The 20964-nt window shown below is 35.4% G+C and overlaps 1 long non-coding RNA gene across 7 annotated transcripts in view; it reads left to right on the top strand.

The window, feature by feature from the left end:
• LOC118151525 (uncharacterized) overlaps positions 1–20964 on the top strand; it is a 164522-nt gene that overhangs the window by 111224 nt on the left and 32334 nt on the right. The window lies entirely within an intron of this gene.

Below are 20964 nucleotides of genomic sequence, written 5' to 3'. Positions count from 1 at the left end.
ACTTTGTTGCTGTTTGGTGGAATGTTCTATGTATGTTCATTAGGTCCATTGGTCTATAGTGTTGCTCAATTCTCCTGTTTTCTTATTAATTTTCTGTCTGAATGATCTATTATTGAAAGTGGAGTATTAAACTACCCTATTGTATTGCTGCCTATCTCTCCCTTCAGGTTTGTCAATGTTTGCTTTATATATTTAAGTGATCTGATGTTGAATGTATATGTGTTTATGATTGCTAAATGTTCCTATTTGTTCCTTTATTTGGAAAAAAAGAAAAAGAAAGAAAAGAAAGAGAGAGAGAAAGAAAGAAAAAAAATGAAGGAGAGGAAGAGGAAGGGGGAGAGAGAATGGGAATGTTGCTTTATTGCCCTGGCTAGAATGCAGTCTAAATATGGGTATTGAAAACCTCTTTTATGCCAATAATTGTGCTTAATACTGGAGACAGGGAAAAATGAGGGAAGAAAATGACAAATAAGTAGCCAACCAATATTTCATTTGAACCTGTGAGTAGGTGTGATGTGGTACTGATAAGAGTGTATATTGTGTGTATTTAAAGTGGAGAGTTCTATAAATGTTTATTAAGTTTACTTGTTCCAGATCTGAGTTCAAGTCCTGGATATCCTTGTTAATTTTCTGTCTCATTGATCTATCTAATATTGATGTTGAAGTCTCCCACTATCATTGTGTGGGAGTCTAAGTTACTTTAGAAGTCATATGTATCTGGGTGTTCCTGTATTGGGTGCATATAGATTTAGGATCGTTAGCTCTTGTTGCATTGATCCTTTTAACGCTATGTAATGACCTTCTTTGCCTCTTTTGATCTTTGTTGCTTTAAAATCTATTTTATCAGAGGCAAGAATTGCAACTCCTGCTTTTCATTTATTTATTTATTTATTCTCTCCATTTGGTTGGTAAATCTTTCTCCATCCCTTTGTTTTGAGTCTTTGTATATCCTTGCATGTGAAATGGGTCTGGATGGAGCATATCGATGGGTTTTGGCTGTGTCTTTTGATTGGGGGATTTAGTCAATTTAAATTTAGGATTAATAAAAATATATGTGAGTATATAACTGCCATTTGATGTTAGCTGGCTGTTTTACCCATTACTTGATATAAATTCTTCATTATGTTGATGCTCTTTGCTTTTTGGTATATTTTTGGAAAGGCTAATACTGGTTGTTTAATGCTTCTTTCAGAAGCTCTTGTAAAGCAAGCCTGGTGGTGATGAAATCTCTGAGTACTTGCTTGTTCACAAAAGATTTTATTTTTCCTTCTCTTCTGAAGCTTAGTTTGGCTGGATATGAAATTCTGGCTTGAAAGTTCTTTTCTTTAAGGATGTTGAATATTGGCCCCCACTCTCTTCTGGCTTGTAGGGTTTCTGCTGAGAGATCTGTTGTGAGTCTGATAGGCTTCCCTTCGTGGGTAACTTTGTGGGTAAAAGGACACTTTTCAACTTAATATCAATTTTGTCTGATATAAGTACAGTCACCTATGCTCTCTTTTTGTTGCCATTTATATCCCTTCACTTTCAGCCTATATGTGTCCTTAAATCTAAAGTGAGTCTCTTCTAAACAGCATATAATTAGATCTTGTTTTTTATGTATTCAGCCACTAAATATTTTGATTGGTGAGTTTAATTCATTGAAATTTTAAGAAATTATAGATAGGTAAGGACTTACTATTGCCATTTTGTTAATTATTTTCTGTGTCTTGCATAGTTTTTTCGTTCCTCTCTTCCTTTCATGCTGTCATCCTTTGTGATATGATGATTTTTTGTAGTAATATACCTTGTTTCTTTTCCATGCTTCTATTTTTTTTCATTGACTACAGTTTTTCTCTTTGTCCTTACTCTGAGATTTGCATAGAACTTTTTATAGTTACAACAGTCTAAGTTGACAACTTAACCTTATCCACATTCAACAACTGTATCCTTTTAAACCACGTCCCTACCATGCACAATTTATGTTATTGATGTCAGAACTTACTTCTTTTTATATTGTATATTCATTAATAAATTTTTGTGGTTATAGTCATTCTTAAAACATGTTTCTTTTAACTTTTATACTAGGGTTAAATGACTTATAAACCAACATTACAGTATTGCATTATTCTGGATTTGTCTATACATTTACATTTATTAGTGAGAGGTATACCTTCATATACTTTTGTGTTGCTGTTTAATGTGCTTTCATTTCAACTTGAACTTTTAGCATTTGTTGTAAGGCAAATTCAGTAGTTACAAACTTTCTAAGCTTTCTCAGTTTTTTTGGAAAACTTTTCTTGAGGTGTGTTTTTTTTTTTTTTTTTTTTTTTTTTTTTGTGAGATGGAGTTTTGCTCTTGTTGCCCAGCCTAGAGTGCAATGGTGAGATCTCAGCTCACTGCAACCTCTGCCTCCCAGGATCAAGTGATTCTTCTGCCTCAGCCTCCTGAGTAGCTGGGATTACAGGTGCCCACCACCATGCCCAGCTAATTTTTTAGTAGAGACGAGGTTTCACTATGTTGGCCAGGCTGGTCTTGAACTTACCTCAGGTTATCCATCCAACTCAGCCTCCCAAAGTGCTGGGATTACAGGTATGAGCCACCATACCCAGCTTACTCTAGCTTGCATTTTTAAAGGACAATTTTGCCAGTATTATAGGAGTCTTGGTTGGCATGTTTTTTTCTTTCAGTAGTTCAAATAAATCATTCTACTCTCTCCTGGTGTGTGCAGTTTCTGCTGAGAAATTTGCTGATATCTTTCTAAAGGTTTTCTTGTATATCATGAGTTGCTCTTGATGCTTTCAAAGCTTCTCTCTTTATATTTCACTTTTTTCAATTTAATTATAAACAGTTTCAGTAGACCTCTTTAGATTCAAGATGTTAGGGATTCTTTGGGCTTTATGAAAACGATGTTCATTTCCTTCCACAGATCTGGGGTGTTTTCAGACACCATTTCTTTAAATAAGTCTTACTCCCATTTCTCTTTCTCTTCTCCTTCTAACACTCCATAATGTACATATTGGTTTGCTTGGTGGTATTTCATAAGACCCATAGCCTTTCTTCACTTTTACACTTTTCACTTTTTATTCTCTGACTGGATAATTTCAAGTGGCCTGTCTTAAAGTCCATCAATTCTTTCTTCTGCTTGGTCTGGTCTGCTGTTGTAGCTCTCTATTAAATTTTTCAGTAAACTAATTGTATTTTTCAGCTCCAGAATTTTTGCTTGGTTCATTTTATGTTTTTTTCTCTTTGTTGAGGTTTATGTTTTGTTCATGTATGGTTTTTCTGATTTCATTTCGATGTCTATGCCCTCTTGTAGCTCCCTGAGCTTCTTTAAGGTGACAATTCTGAATTTCACGTGGTTCATAGATATGTTTTTCTTTAGGGTCAGTTATTGGAGCTTTATTTTGTTTTTTAGTTGTATCATACTTCCCTAAGTCTTGTAGCTTTTTCTTGGTTGTGTATTTGAAGAAGTCATCACCTCTTCCAGTTTTTACAAACTGACTTCAGGGAAAACCCTTTACTACTCAGTCTGGCCAGAAATTCTGGGTGAGCTTGTTGGTGGTGTCTGTGGGCAGTCGGCCTGTTGGAGTCTGTGGGAGGATGGACCTGCTTCTAGAGCCTGTGGCTTAGCTGCTGAGATCTGCACACTTGGTGGGAGCCTCTCCCTCTTTCCTTTGTTCTTTAGTTACCCTTGGCTTTCACTTTCCTCTCCCTCTTTTCTTTGTTCCTTAGTTACCCTAAGGGAGTATAGCCACACTGATTCCCTCAGTGGTCTGGCTGAAGAATGGACAGAAGCAGGCCATTTAGGTGTTGCCCAAGAGACTAAAGAATTCACATGCACACTTTATTATTTCTTCCTCCCATGGGAGAACTCACAGGCTGAGGCTGTCTTGTTGCTACGTTATGCTGGCTTAGGGAAGGATAACACAGGTAACGTGAAACTGTTCTTACCCTTTTAAATGCATCATTTCTTGATTCTGTGCTCAACCAAGATGCTATAATCTTAACATTTAGATTATGGAACTCACACACACACAAATATTTTCATCTCTGAATGGTTGTTATATCAATGTTTCTGTGGGAAGAAAAGAGCTAGGAGCTCCTATTCTTCCATTTTACTGTTACTCCCCCAGCTTTCTTTTAACTAGAGTTTGCATCATATTTATTTTTCTTCTCTACTTTAAGCCTACATGTGTCTTTTTATTTCAAGTGAGATTCTTATAGACTGTATGTTTTTGGATCTTAACTTTTTATCCAATTTGACTGATTCTGCTTTTTGATTGGAGTGTTTAGACCATTTACATTAAATGTGATTATTGCTATGACTAGGGTTAAAATATATCATTCTGATATTTGCTTCATGTTTATCTAATCTCTTCTTTGTTGTCTTTTTATTTTTTCTTTGCTACTTTTGAATAAACTAGATTTTAAAATTATTATCTGTTCTTTATTAGCTTATTTTTCCTTCTTGAAGGATAGTCTTAAATATTTCTGGTCTTCTGGCAATGAGTGCTCTCTGCTTTTGCACATCTGCAATTTATACTTTGTCCTCATTTTAAAGGTATTTTTACTGGACATAGAAGTCTAGGTTGACAAGGTATTTTTTGGTTTTCTTCTCTTTAGTACTTTGATGATATTGCTCCACTATATTCTGGTCTACAATATTTCTGACTATAAGTCTGTTGTTCTTCTTGTTTTTGTACTTCTGTGGTGTGTCTTATTTTTCTTTAGCTGCTTTTAGGATTTTGTTTTTAATCTGTTTTTCAACAATTGATTATGATACTTGTATGTGGTTTTCTTAATGTTATTTCTGTTCACAATTTGTTGTTCATCTGGATCTGTGGTTCTGTAGTTTAGATCAAATTTGAAAAATTATCAGTCATTATGTTTACAAAATTTTATTCTGTCCCTCTAACCTTCTCTGTTTATGGGGAGTTCATTTGATGTTGTCTTCAACAGAACTGATATTCTGTCAACTGTTTTTTTTTTCCTTTTTAGATGGAGTCTCACTCTGTTGCCCAGGCTGGAGTGCAGTGGCACAGTCTCAGTTTACTGCAACCTCTGCCTCCCCGGCTCAAGTGATTCTCCTGCCTCAGCTTCCCAAGTAGCAGGGATTACAGGTTAATTTTGGTATTTTTAGTAGAGATGGGATTTTACTATGTTGGCCAGGCTGGTCTTGAACAGCTGATCTCAGTGATCCCCCACCTTGGCCTCCCAAAGAGCTGGGATTACAGGTGTGAGCCACTGCACCCAGCCCTGTTGACTGTTTTTGATTCTTTTTCTCTGTAATACATTTTAATTAGTTCTATTATTAGGTCTTCACATTAGTAACTTTTTTTTCTGCAAAATTCCAATCTTTGTTACTCTCATTCAGTCAATTTTTAAACTCGGATAGTGTATTTCCCATCTCTAGAAGTCTAATTTGAATCTTTTCTATAATGAACAGTTTTTCTACCCATCATGCTTATATTCTTTTCTACCTTCCTGAACAAATGGAGTACATTTATAATAATTGTTTTAACGTCCTTGTCTACTAATTGTATCATGTAGTTCATGTCTGCATCTGTTTATGTTGATTTACTTTCTCTTGAATATGATTCATATTTTCTCGTGTCTTTTTATGCTTGGTAATTTTTGTTCAGATGAAAGTCACAGTGATTTCACATCATTAGATACTATATTTACTCCCTTTCTATTTTAAACTTTTTTGTATTTTTATTAAATATGTTGAGATTTTGTTCTGAGATAAACCTTAGTACTTGGAATCAGTTTGATTCTTGCTTTTGAGCTTTGTTAGGGTGAATCTAGAGCACCTTTTATTCTAAGGTTAATTATTTCTGATTACTAAAGCAACACCTAAGGACACTACCCAGTGTTTTGTATGTTAGGAGGTTTTTAGTCCCTGGGTGTTGGGAAAACACACCATTTCTAGCTTTGTGTAAGTCATAGGGATTATTCCACCTATTTCTCTCTGGTGGTGTCCCCCTTGCCTTTGTGGTTTCTTCACATGCCCATGTCAGTACACAGGTAAAGACTTGAGGTTTGCCCTCTGTAGATCTCTGAAGCTTTCTTGTGCTTTCTCTGTACAACCCTCTCCTCTCTCATACTTTGCCCTGAAAACTGGAACCACCCACCTGAATTCCAAAGTCTGTCTGCTCACCTCAGGGAAGGAATCACCAGGCTCTGATTGCATTCCCTCTTCCTGTTCTGCAGGCTGAAAAAGTTCTCAGTGCCGCAAGATGGGACACTCATTGGGCTCACATTGTTTGTTTTCCTTCTCCTTGGTATGATTGTCCTGTGCTAACTATTGTCCAATATTTTAAAACTGATCCAGTTTTCTAGTTATTTAAGACAGAAAGGGAAGCTTGTTACACCATCATGAATGTCATCAGAAGCTCTCCCATATCTATGCTTCACATGAAATGCACTCATTCCTCCCAAAGGCAGTGACCTCAAAATGTCATGCAATTAATGGGTTCAGAGAGAACTTCACAATCTCTGTGTAGTGAACAGTTTTCTATATCGTGTCTTGATATAGTTTCTTATGGTCTGACAACTCAGAATCTAAAATAAAAGCTTTGCCTCTTTTTGGCCTGATGAGAATAGAGGCATAGTAACAGAATTTGTCCTTAAGAAAACTACAGAAGGTTTAGACAAGATGCCATAAGAATATCCTAAGGAATTAATATAAAATTAATAATGCCCAATAGCTATTATACAACTGTACTAGTCAACCTTAGAAAACCTACGAGTAAAATACTATTAACTTGGAGAAAAAAATGTATTTGTTTAGAATATATTTTTTGTTAGCATAGGGGACTCTCCAAATTGGTGTTATATTTCCATATGTTTCAACAAAAAATAGAACTTTAATTTCCGAATTAGTCTTTCAATGGGGTTTAAAATTAGCTTGGTTCTTAAAGGACCATTATTTAATTCAAGCCGTTCCACCATGTAATTTATTGTAAATACCCTTCAAGTGTCCAAAGGGAGACCACTTTTGCTTTGCGAAGAATGTAAATTGGAGATGGCACACAGCAGGTTCATAATAATTATTGTTGACTAATGGCTTTCACCATCATTGTGTATGAATGAATTTTATACTTTTGATTCTATGAATCACTTAAGTGACCCAGAGTTTGATCCAAAATGTGAGTGGCTAATGAGTGAAGCAAGTATTAAATTTACAATTACTGTGGTTTCAGGATGAGTCACATGGGTGGAATTACCGAGAAATGCACGTTTTTTCTGTTCATTTTACACCTGATCTGGAAAGTATAATGATGCCTTTAACTGTGCCATAGTTGTCAAGCCAACACCTTTTCAGATCACTCACTCTTGCTTTCAAAGTAAATTATTTAGAACTTTAAAGAGAAAAAAATCTTCAAACTCAGATAGGCTTTGTACTATGGATTGAGAGAGAGAGTGAAGATGCCATCTCTACACAATGTGCCATTCATACTAATACAGCAAAGTTGGAAGATATGAAGGGAACTTAAGAAAATCTGAAACCTTGTGAAATTAGTTAGAAGTAAAATTTATTGAATTTAAATTCCAGGTCCACATGTTTGTATAATGCGATCACTGCTCACATTTATTTACTTAATATTAAAACTAAACTAACATTGTTAGGTTGCAGCTGTTTAGATTTTGATAAATGACAAACAGAGTTTTCTTCTTCCAAACAGTGCAAGAGATCAGATCCACACTTTAGAGAGAAAAAGGAGATTGAGAGAGACTAACAGGAAGTAGGTTCATTCACTTTGGAATTCTGTTTATAAATAGACCAAATCAGATGGACCCTAAGCCAGAGGGTGGCCACATCATGTTTCCATAAACACGCACATTCTAATCACCTTTAGACAGCATCATTTTGGCCTTTGTTTGGCTTTATGCATTGTAAAGTGCATCAGCTATTTATATTCTTGCCAGTTGGAAATGATGGGCCAGGTTTGTGGGGCTTTTTATTTTTAACAAAAATGTTAAAGTCTATTTATCTCACCCTGATCCTGCTGTCAAAAAGCTGTAACTATTGGAAAGACAGAGTGTCTGAGGAGACAACTGCCTTAGATTGTAAGTGAGCCAGTTACTGTGCTGCCTAAAAATATTTAAAAGTATTTTAATTCCTTTATTAAAAGCAGTTTATAAAAACATGTAATTTTCAAGGAAGTGTGGGTGGAATAATACAGAGTATAAAATGTGCTGACTTTTATGTTTGGGCTATTTAATTTTTGTTAAGAAAGACAAATACAATTTCTTTTTCCATTTATTCCTGGAGATAATGGACACTTATTTTTAAAACATCTCAGGATTGTTCCCTCTTCTAGAAATGCCTCTTTTTCATACTGCAATTTGCAGTTGAGAAGTAGCGTTCGTTTTTAAATATGAGTCCATCTCCTGCCCTCAGAGCCTGAGGTTTGAATGGCTAAATTACCTGCCCTACTACACCCATCTGAAACTGATAAATTAGAGTCCTCATCAGGATTTCTTAAACCTGAGAGTAAGATTGGGTTGGCTCCCTCCATGTAGTGAAAGTTATAAACTGTACAACATGAGTGCAGATGGTGACTGTATCTCCTAATCTCTATAGGAAAGGGGATTCTGGTAAGAGAGATTTAGGTCAGGATATAGTGAAAGAATGACCCCATACTTTGTGTTGAGACCAACTATGTTTTGAATGGTATATGATCAAATTACTTTATGTCAAAATTTGGGGGCTAATATCTTACAGTTATGGAGTATCAGATTGCATATGTATATTTTCAAATCACTTCCACTTGCTATTATTGGCAAACTATTGTAAGTTAGTCATACAAGGATAAATATGGAGCACCCATAGCACCTATAAAGGTCATTGTTTCTTTAGTTGATATTTATCGGACAGCATTTAGGCTTTGTGTGAACATCAAAGATGAGCACATAGAATGGTGACTTTATTCACAGAAATTATAATCTAATGGGGGGATGAGTAAAAGAAAATTTTCACCCCAATCAAATATGCATATGTGGTTTCAATTTTTAGATGAATTAATGGATTTATTATAAAGACCAAAGGATTATGACCTCTTCTCGTCCAGATAAAATAGCATTATGAGTTCATTATGTAAAACTCCCTTCCATTTCAACAACATAAACAGTGTTAAGTAGAGTTGACATGCTGGCCCCACTAATTACAATGAGGCAGAGGCAACTGGGAAATTACGAGCAGAATATCCATCCAGGTCTGTCTTATGGTAGACTCACTGAGTCCATACATTCACTTGGCAGTTATTTCCCTGTTTCCCAAATTCATCATCAGATGGACATGCTTAGCAACTGACAGAATTCTCACATTTATTGCTTCATCTGTGAAGAATAGGAAAGACCAAGGGGGTTTTTTTTGGAAGCCCCCGAAAATGTCCCCCTTCCCAGCTAAAATTGCAAATTAAAAATAAAAAATACTGCCTCCTTGGTGGAATGGCAGAGATTATTGCAATTTTCAAAAACTTAAATGATACAGGGCTGGTGATTCTCATTACATCCCCATTTAATTCACCAGTATCGTCCTACAAATGATCTCTGTCAGCAAAGCAGATGACAGTGGACTACTGCAACCTCAGTTCAGAGGTGGTGACAATCACAACTGCTGTGCCAGAAGCAGTGCCTTGAACAAAACAGGTTAACTAGCCTCTGGTACACGGTATATGACTTCTAACCCAGTGAATGCTTGTCTTTTAAAATTCATCAGGATGAAACAAGATTGTAAAATTGGAGATAGAGAAGTCTAGGGAAGATGTATGTGATCAGATCTATAAATGTGGGTACTAAAAGGATGAGAATCTTTGTGTAACAAAACAATAATTACTAGAAAACACCTCCTTTAGAAGAAGCATTCAACAAGTGTATGGAAAGAACAAGTACAATTGACCTATGGAAGGAGTAGGTATGGTAAAGAAATAGAAGTTACACATGTGCCCAAGAGCATAGACCTCCTTGTACCAAGCATAGTCTAGTTACTGTTGTTGAGGAATGTCCAGTCGATAGGCAGCCAGGAGTAATTCATGCCTCAAGAGACTAACACAGAATGTCTAATTTACTGACATTGCCTCAGCTCATCAGAGCCATTTTATAGTGAAGGACACAGGACAAACAACACATCATCACATTCATCTAAAAATTGTAATGACATATGCAAATTTGATTGGCGAGGTTGGTCTTATTTATCCCTCATTAGATTATAAGTTCTTTCAGTGAAGACACTATCCAATATGTTTATCTTTGATGTTTACACAAATACTACATACTAATAATTGGTCAATTAATATTAGGTAAAGTGCCAAATTAGGGATAATACTTCTTGAAACTGGAGTGTTACATAAATACTAATGGCCATTATATGGAACTGTGTCTTCAATTGGTAGAATATAAAAGCCTGGAGCACTGCTATCCAATAGGACTTTTTGCAGCAATGGAAATATTCCTCTATACTGTCCAGTATGGTAGCCACTAACCATATGTGGCAATAGAACACTTGAAATATAGCTAGTGCAACTGAGGAACTAAAATTTTAATTTAATTTAAAATTAAATATTCATACATGAATAGCTTTCATATTGGAGTATAGGTCTAGAGGCTTTTTTTCCCTAGAGGAAATACTTCTACCATAAGCTGTTGTAATAATATTACTAAATATAAAAGTACAAATACTGGCTGGCCACCCCCCCTCATTTGGGTAATTTGGGGCTGCTCATTCTGGTGAGTCACAGACAAAACAAAGAATTACCATACTGGCATGGGTAATTGATCCTGATCATCAAGAGGAGGTAAATTTTACTGTTGCATAATGGGTCAGGGACTCCAATATGGGACCAAGGCGATTCATTGAATCATCTCGTTTACTTCCCATGCTCATTTTACTTATGAGTAGGATGTTACATCAACAATAGTCTGACACACATGGTAACCAGGGGTTCCTCAGCCAGCACATCTGTCAGTCTGAATGACTGGTCTTGTAAAGTGACCTTTGAGGCCAGTCATTCAGACTGACAGATGTTCTGGCTGAGAGGGAAGAGAGTCCAGACTGTGTGGTAGAACAGGGAGATGATGATCTCAGTACACTACTGGGACCAACTGAAGTAATAAGACTGTTTATCCCACCAACTGTCCTCTTGTAAGATTTTTTCCCCCCAGATTCTATGTCTAACCACTGTTTTGAAGAAGCTTGTATAGATAGTACAAAGTAATGCTTAGTAAACAAAATGTTACTTGTAATTCATTGGCAATTACATTTTCAGTTGGACAGTGGTTACACGGGCATGTTTACTCTACAAACGTTTATTGAGCTGTGTACTTAAGATATTTGAATTTTACAGGATATATATTATAGTTCAATAAAAATATGTTAAAAATAAGAGAACTCCACACAAACTTGCCACTACAATGTCTAGCAATGCATATATATCTGTCCTCATTCACTTTGTTTTCTTGAACTCACACAGAACACTCACCAAGATAACCACATTTTGGGCCACAACACACACTCTAGAAAATTTAAAATAATAGAAATCATAGTAATTATTGTTTCAGACCACAGTGGAATTTAAGTAGAAATCAATAATTAAAAAATCCAAGAGGCTGGGTGTGGTGGCTCATGCCTGTAATCCCAGGATGGTGGGAGGCCGAGGTGGGCAGATTAGCTGAGATTGGGAGTTCCAGACCAGCCTGACCAACATGGAGAAACCCCCATCTCTACTAAAAATATAAAATTAGCTGGGCATGGTGGCACGTGCCTATAATCCCAGCTACATGAGAGGCTGAGGCAGGACAATCGCTTGAACCTGAGAGGCAGAGGTTGCAGTGAGCCGAGATCACATCATTGCACTCCAGCCTGGGCAACAAGAGTGAAACTCCATCTCAAAAAAAAAAAAAACTGAGAAAGCCCTAAATTAGTGGAGATGAAACATCACACTTTCGAATAGCATATATGTCAAATAAAAATCTCAAGAGAAATTTTAAAATATTTTAAACTAAATGCAAATTAAAATATCAAAATTCACAGAATGCATTGAAACAATGCTTAGAGGGAAACTTTCCATATTGAGTGAATATATTAGAGAAGAAAAAAGATTAAAAATTAATGATCTAAGCATATATTTTAGAAAACTGTAAAAAAGAGAGCAAGTTATGTTCAACATAAGTAAGGGAAAAGAAATGATAGAGACAAAATAAATAAAATTCAAAATACAAAATCAATAAGGAATACCAACGAAACCAGAGTTGGTTCTTTGAGAAGATAAATAAAATTGATAAACCTCTAGCCAGGCTAACTATGAAAAAGAAGAAGAGACATAAATTACTAATATCAGAAATGAAAGAAGGGTTATCTATTGATTCCACACAGTAAAAGATAATAATATGATTATTCCCACAAATTTAATGATCTAGATGAAGTGGATCAATTCCTTGAAACAGTTTACAAAAACTGACATAGGAAGAAATAATGTGAATAGGCTTATAACTCTTTAAATTTTATCAATAAGGAATAACTCTTCAACTTAGAAGGCACCAGCTTAGATAGTTTGACTTGTAAATTATACCAAATATTTAAGGAAGAAAATATATGAATACTCTACAATTTATCCCAAAATATAGAAGTAGAGATACTTTTTTCTATTTCATTCTATCATTAACCTGATACCAAAATCAGATAAAGACATTAAAGGAAAAGTAAACTACATAGCATATATCTTATTAGACGAAAACATCCTCAACAATATATTAGTAAATCAGATTCAATAATGTATAAAAATAATTATACACAATGAGCAAGTGAGGTTTATTTCAGGTATGCAAGCCTGGTTCAATATTCAAGAAATAATTAATGTAATTCATCACATCAATAGGCTAAAGAAAAAATTCTATGATTATATTAACAATGCAGAAAAACCATATGACTAAATTCAATACCCATTTGTGATAACCAACAAAAACAGTAAAAACTTCTCAGCAAAATAGGAAGAGAGGAAACCCTTTTTAACCTAATAAATACCACCTTTAAAATCTTACATAATACATAAAGGTTAGATGCTTTCTTGCTAAGTTCAAGTATAGGGCAAGAAAGCTACTCTTCCCACTCTTAATCAACACCATATTGGAAGTGATAGCTAAGTAAATAAGACATGATAAGGAATAAAAACTATACAGATTGGGAAGGAAGAAATAAATTTGTCTCAGTTTGCACATGACATAATTGTCTATGTTGAAAATCCCAAATAATCAGCAAAAAAATCTCCTAGAATTAATAAATGATTATAACAATGTTGCAGAATGCAAGGTTAATATCCAAAATTCAATCGCTTTTTTATATATCAACATAAGCAATGAGAATTTGAAATAAAAATACATAATTCTATTTACATTAGCAACAAAAAATTAAATACTTAAGTGTTAATATATATGAGAAAACTACAAAACTCTGACGAAATAAATCAAAGATTTAAATAATTATTTATTTAAATGATTTATTTCTTTATTAAATATTTTCTTATTTAATAAATTAGTTTAAAATTATTTATTAAATAATTTATTTAAATAAATAAATAATCTCCATTTATTTAAATAAATGGAGAGATAGTCCACGTTTATAGATAGGAAAACTCAACATTACCAGAATGTAAGTTTTTTTCCAAATAGAACTTACAGCTGACAAAATATAAATCGGCATCTTAGTACGTTAGTTTGCAGATAACATCAAACTGATTCTAAAGTTTATATAAAAAATCAGCCAGATGTTGGTGCCTCACACCTGTAGTGTCAGAACTTTGGGAAGACAAGGTGGGCAGATCTCTTGAGCCCAAGAGTTCAAGACAAGTATGAACAACATAGTGAGACCCTGTCTCTACAAGAAATACAAAAATTAGCTAGGATGGTGGCACATGCCTATAGTCCCAGCAACTTGGGAGACTGAGATAGGAGGATCACTTGAGCCCAGAAGCCTGAGGTTGTAGTGAGCCAAAAGTGGGTCACTGTACTCTAGCCTGGGCAATGAGATTCTGTCTCAAAAGAAAAATAAAAGTTTATATGAAAAGGCAAAAGACCCAGAATATCCAACTCATTAATGAAAGAGAACGAAATCTGAAGACTGATGTTACCTAACTTCAAAACTTACTATAAAGCTACAGTTATCAAGACAGTGTGGTATTGGCAAAAACATAGACAATATATCAGTGAACTAGAATAGAAACCCAGAAATGAACTCATGCAAGTCAACTAATCCTTGAAAAAGAGCAAAGGCAATTCAAGGGAAAAATAATACAAAACACAACACCTGGACATACACATACAAAAAAATATCTGGACATAGAACTTATATATTTCACAAATATTAACTCAAAAGGGATTATAGGCCTAACTGTAACATGCAAAACTATAAAACTCTTAGAAATAACACAGTAGAAAACGCAGGTGCACTTAGTTTGATGATGGCTTTTAAGTTATAAGACCAAAAGCACAATCTGAAAAAAAAATTGATGTTAGACTTCATAAAAATTCATACCTTCTGCTCTGCAAAATAATACAGAAACTGCAAAAGACAGTGTTGATGAAACTGCACTGCGAAAGATGGTGTTGATGAAATAATGAAAAGTCAAGTCACAAAATGCGAGAAAACCCTTGCAAAACACAGATCTGATAAAAGGCTGGTTTTCAAATTATACAAAGAACTCTTAAACTGAATAATAAGAAAACAAACAACCTGATTAAAAAATGGACCAAAGACCTAACAGACACCAAAGAAGATAAAAATTTGGCAAATAAGTGTATGAAAAATACTCAGCATCATATATCATTAGAGACTTGGGAATTAATAAGAAATCACTACAAACCTATTTTGTTGTTCAATCTAAAACATTAACAAAAGCAATGGCTGGTGAGGATGTAGAGCAACAGAAACTCTCACTCATTGCTGATGGTAGTGCAAAATGGGAAGACATTTTGGCATTTTCTCACAAAACTAATACACTCTTACCTTATAATCCAGCATTTACGCTCCCTGTTGTTTACTCAAAGGAATTGAAGACTAGCATCTTTACAAAACCCACACAGAAATGTTTAAAACAGCTTTATTCATGATTGATGAAACTTGGAAGCAACCAAGAAGTCCTTTAATAGGTGAACGAATAAACAAACTGTGGTTCGTCTGCAATGAAATACTACTCAGCAATACAAAAAAAAAAAAAAAAAGAGCTATCAAGCTGTAAAAACACATGAAGGAACCTAAAATGTGTATTGATAAGTGAAAGAAACCAATATGTAAAGGCTACAAACTGTATAATTCCAACTATATGGCATTTTGGATCAAGCAAAACTATGGATACAGTAAAAAAAAAAATCTATGATTGCCACGGGTTCAGAAGGAAGAAGGGATGAATAGATGGAGCATAGCAGATTTTTAGGGTAGGAAAACTATTCTGTATAATACTATAATGTTGTAAATATCATTTTATATTTATAAACACCTATAGAATGTACAACACAGAGTGAACTCTAAAGTAAACTGTGGATTTTCGTTAACAGTAATGTGTCAATATTGGCTCACCAATTGTAACAAACATACCACAGTAGTGCAAGATGTCAATGAAGAGGAAACTAGGATGATGCCGGTGGTAAGCGGCTGTATAGGAAATCACTTTATAGTCAATTTTTCTGTAAACATAAAACCACTCTAAAAAAAAGAAGACAATTTAAAAAGACAAAATCTTCCCCAATAAAAAGAAATTTAAAAAGAAAGATTAATATCATTATATATTAACAATATGCAAATTAAAACCACAATGCAATATCACTATTTAACAGCAGAATGGCTAAAATTTAAAAGACTAAAAATGCTGAGTGCGGGCTGGGAGCTTTAGAAATATCTCATACATTCATAAATTATTGGTGGGAATGCAAAATGATACAGCTACTTTAAAAATCAGTTTGCTTCTTGTAAAAGTCATCATGTACTTACCATATGATGCAATAATTTTACTCCTAGGTATTTACCTAAAAGAAATTAAAATATGTATACAAATAAAAGATTGCACAAAAATATTTATAGTAGCTGTATTCATAATTTCCCCAAACAGGAAACAACCCAAATGCTCATCAAATGGTAAATGAATAAATTATGGCATATTCATACAATGGAATATTACTTAATAACAAACAGGAATTGCAAAAACATGGAGCATTATATTCACATATGTGAAAGAAGTCAGATAAAAGCCTGTGGGAGAAAAAAACCCATTCACAAAATGAACAAAATATTTAAGTGGATATCCAAAGGACATTTACAAATGGCTAATGAGGACATAAAAAGATGCTCAACATCATTAATCATTAGAAAAATGCAAATAAAATCCACAAAATCTTTTTACATTCATCAGGATGAACCATAATCAAAAAGATGGGCAGCAACAACTGTAGGGGAGGATATGAAGAAATCAGAACATTTATGAATTCTTGGTAGAAATGTAAAATGGTAAAGCACTTTGAAAAGTTTCACTGCTGCTCAAGAAGTCAAACACAGAGTTAGCATATGAACCAGCAATTTCACTCCTCAGTGTATACTCAAAATAGTTTTTTTAAACTTTTATTTTAGGTTCAGAGGTACATGTGCAGGTTTGTTATATAGGAAAATTTTATGTCATGGGGGCTTTTGTGTACAGATTATTTTGTCACCCAGGCAATAAGCATAGGGGGAGGGAGAGGATCAAAAAAATTAACATATGCTCTCTCAAATACTCATACAAGAGTCTTCACAGAGGGATTATTTAAGCCAAAAAGCAGAAACAAGCTAAATGTTTATCAACTGATGCATAAACAAAATATGGTATATCCATATGATGGAATATTACACAGCCACAAAAAGGAATGAAGTACTGATACACGCTACAACATGGATAAAACTTGATAACATTATGCTAAATGAAAATAGCAAGACACAAAAGGCCACATATTGTTTGATTCCACTTACATGAAACATATAGAATAGGCAAATCCGTAATGGCAGTGAGAATAATAGTGTTTTCTAGGGGGTGGGGTAGAGAAGAATGGGGAGTGACTGTTAATGGGAATGGGGCTTCTTTTGGAATTGATGAATATTCTGGAATTAGCTAGTTGTGATGGTTGCAAAATCTTGTGAATGGGCTAAACACCACTGAACTGTATACATTAAAAGGATGAATTTTATGGCATGTGAATAATACCTCAATTTTTTAAGGCTGTGTATAGCATGACAACATTTATATGACGTAATGGAAATGGCAGTCATAAGAACAGAAACCAAATCTCATAGGCCAAGGGTTCGGGAGGGGAAGAAACAGAAAACAGTTGCAGAAATGGGGAAGGCAGAGGCTCTGGAATGATGACACGTTTTGTATTTTGATTAAGATGGTGCCTATACAAATGTACGAAATTGCCAAACCCATACACATAATACCACTCAATTTTACTATATGTAACTTGCAACTCAACAACCCTATCTAAAACAAAGAGGAAGATGCAGAGACTATGAGAGAGAGAATGAGAATGATGGAGAGACTCTATGAATCACATATCCATGAATGACAGAGAAACTAAACTTTCGGTTGTTTTTGGAAGCTGTTTTGTCCCATAAAAAGAGTAGGAGCTCAGTCTTCTCACAGTCCCAGGTTCATCTCTTAGAGCCAGTAGTTTTTGACTGTGACTTTGGGAAGATTTTTAATCTTTATGAGCTTTGGTTACTTCATCTGTAAATTGCAGGAGGGTAAAAAAGGAGAAAAGTGATTAATGGTGATTGGGCACCTACTACATACCAGAGACTATGCTGAACATTAAATGATATGGTAACTCTAAAAGTATATATATTTATGGCAAGAAAGGACAAAAGTCCCATACAATTTTAAATTTGAGATGTGTTATACGAGTTAATAAATATGCTCTCCCCAAAGGTTAGAAAGTATTATACAAAAGCAGCTCTCTCAGAGGAATGTGGTTAGTGGTGAGAAACCTGTGGTTTCCAGGAAAATATTTTTCTGAATGGAAAGATGATCAATCCTGGGTTGTACAGGGTGGGCAATAAATAGCCTAATAGCTGCCTGCTTCGTTTTGACTATAAAAGGCAAACAAAACTCATCCCAAGTAGAATTCATAGCAACATAACACCAAATATGTAGTCAATTAATGAGATCTGAGCTTGAATTAGCAGCAAACAAGGGAGGCCACCATCCCAGCTGACCACTGGATGTGGAGGAGCTGCCAAGAGCAGCCTGGGTCACCTCCTCAAACTTACATTGTATAAGTGAGGGCAAATCAAGGGATGCTCTTTTGAACCCTTCTGCCATTGGGCAGAAATACAGAAGGCCAGGATTTGATTAAGTAGCAACCAGTTGAAATTTGGTCTGAAAAACCTTTTGCTTTCTTCTCCATGGAAAGCACAATGAGTTTTATGGGCCGACCTCACTTCCTCTTCCTTCCTGAAATTGTAATCATTTCTATGGTTTTCTTAACACTTTTTGTCTACCATAGAGTTTTGCACTTTATAAGTAGTCTTCACCTGTCATATCTGACTCTCTTTATCCCAGGATAATCTTGCCTGGCAGGTGAAACGTATATTCTTGAGGGCAAGAGGATGTCATTATCTATTTGTCCTTTGTTTCTCTCAGCACCTGGGATATTGGGGTTTAAACTAACTCTGCTCTGATGGATTGACTAGATTTACTTGAATTCTTGAAATGAATAATAAAGTCTCTATCCTCAGATATTTATGTTCCTAGAACTCTTGGCAGATCCCAGGTTCTGACCTTCTTACCATATTGTTGAGATAAAAGTTCTCAGGAAAAGAAATAGGGGAGCAGTCACAATCTCTCTGAGCCTCAGTTCACCACCATAAGATAGGCCAGAAATATGCTTTTTCCCAGGTTGTTGTAAAAAAATATAGATAATGTAGCATAGCACCTCATAGTACATGCTTAGTAAGTGGGAGCAATTATGTCATTGCCCTTTTTAGCAGCTCATTCATAAATGGCTCTAGTAAGTTCACAGGAGAAGTAAGTAGAAACAGCAAGATTCCTCTTCTGTGAAAATGCTGCTCTGAAGACCTCACAGGATGGCCACGTGGCATACATAAACTGGATGAAGTATATTGCTGAAGCACTATCTAGTATTTCCAAGCAAGAGGAGCCACTGAGTCGGGGATGGTGTCAATAATGCAATATTTGAGGAACACCTTAGAGTGAGATGTGGAAAACGGAAAGATTCTCTTATTGATGAACCCAAACCTCTCAATTTGTATTTGGCATTTCTATGTAAGGAAATGAAACGTTTCTTCTAAATAAATTACAACACTGAAGGATGTACTGATTAAAGATTTTTGCTTAGGAAGTTCCTTTAAAAGTACAATCCATTTTCAGAATTCTCTTTCCTTCACGCATTACTTAACTTGTTAGGTTCAAGTTGGTATGGACCCTTGAAGCAAAAACAGGTGCCTTTGAGAAGGGGTGAGAATTCAGAATTAATGGCATGCAGAGATGTATTCTATGTCTGAACACGGGCTGTGTATCTAAAACCTTCTCTGTGCCTGTGCTACTTAAGTGCTAGAATAATAAAACACAGGATGAGGCAGAACAATTGTGCGACTGTTTTTAACATCCTCAGAAAGGATTTCAGGGCACCATACGCTGCTAATGAATTTCAGGAGGCAGGTGCAAGACATGCAATTACTTTTCCATTTTCATCCCTTTTTATCTTTTGAGAGCACTTACAGATTATTCACTGATTTTCGTGGCAGAGGCTTTTTGTGAGAAATATTCTATCAGAAAACAGCTATTAAAAATTGTTCAAGATGTCTCTAATTGGGAGGAAAATAATAAAGACAATGAAAAATGACAATTTCTCAAATTTAAAGAATTTTAAGTGGTCATTAAAAGTTTTAAACGGCCACTTTACTTGATTTTGCTAATGTGTTTAGTTACAAAGACTTATGATTCAGGCTGCATTTAGTCTTTCTCCAAAGAAATCAAATCTACGTCGCTTCCCCAAGCTCATGTCAGGAAGCTTTGCCTTTAGTTGTGACTGCTCACATCTGCCCCCCTTCTTTGCCCTTTCTACAGTCTTCCTGGATGCCAGCTTCCTGGTGTATCAAGTTCAGGCTTTTGGGGACAACAGTGGACTTGGATTGGAGCACAATCCTGAGATGAACTGGGACTTAAGAAACATAATCTTATTTCATGTCATTGCAGTACAGCACTTTTATACTCCAACCCTCAACCACACCACTTTCCCTTCTACCATCAGTAAATCCTTTAGCTTTATAACATTATGAAGAATTTAAAAGGTATCATTGTTCACATTATAATCAGCTGTGGAAAGGCATTTTCTTAGGCTCTGAGGATTGTTGCTAAGGTTGAAGTGGAAACCAAAATCATCAAGAACTTAACTTTCAAAATCCAGAGAGCTTCCAGCATTTAGAGCTATCTCCACACCCTAAAAAAGGCTAATCAAGAGACCCCAGAATCTGTTCCATTAATCTAGTCACATTTCCTGTTCCCAACCCAATCATATGGCAAGAGGACTGGGTGGAGAGAGGATGGCCAGTTTTGGGAAGCATAGTGGTCTTTGAGAGAAGCTCTGTTCTATCTTCACATGGTGGCAGTAAGGTGGGGGCTGTGGCTTCCGTGAAGCAAATGCAGGAAGGTCTCTAGAGAATCACCAGTCACATGTAGGTGCCTGCCATTTTATTACCCTGTTAGGCAACTGCATAACTAGTAGGACTGTTTATCTGTCCCTAGGTCACTGAATGTGGAGAAAGAGAATTGGAGAGTGACTGGGGGCCTAGGGAAGAGGTAAAGACCAAGAGGCTTGTGCTCCTGCCACTTAGCATGGAAATAACATGTGGATGTTTTTTAGATTGAATGGACCCAACCTAAGATGCTGGCCTTGCTGCTGTCCCTCCAAACAGAGCAGCCCAAATGGCAAGAATGGATTTTG

This window comes from Callithrix jacchus, chromosome 2, assembly GCF_049354715.1.
Source record: "Callithrix jacchus isolate 240 chromosome 2, calJac240_pri, whole genome shotgun sequence".
NCBI lineage: Eukaryota > Metazoa > Chordata > Mammalia > Primates > Cebidae > Callithrix > Callithrix jacchus.
Note: the sequence above shows the minus strand (reverse complement) of the source record. Positions and strands in the feature narration are given on the sequence as shown.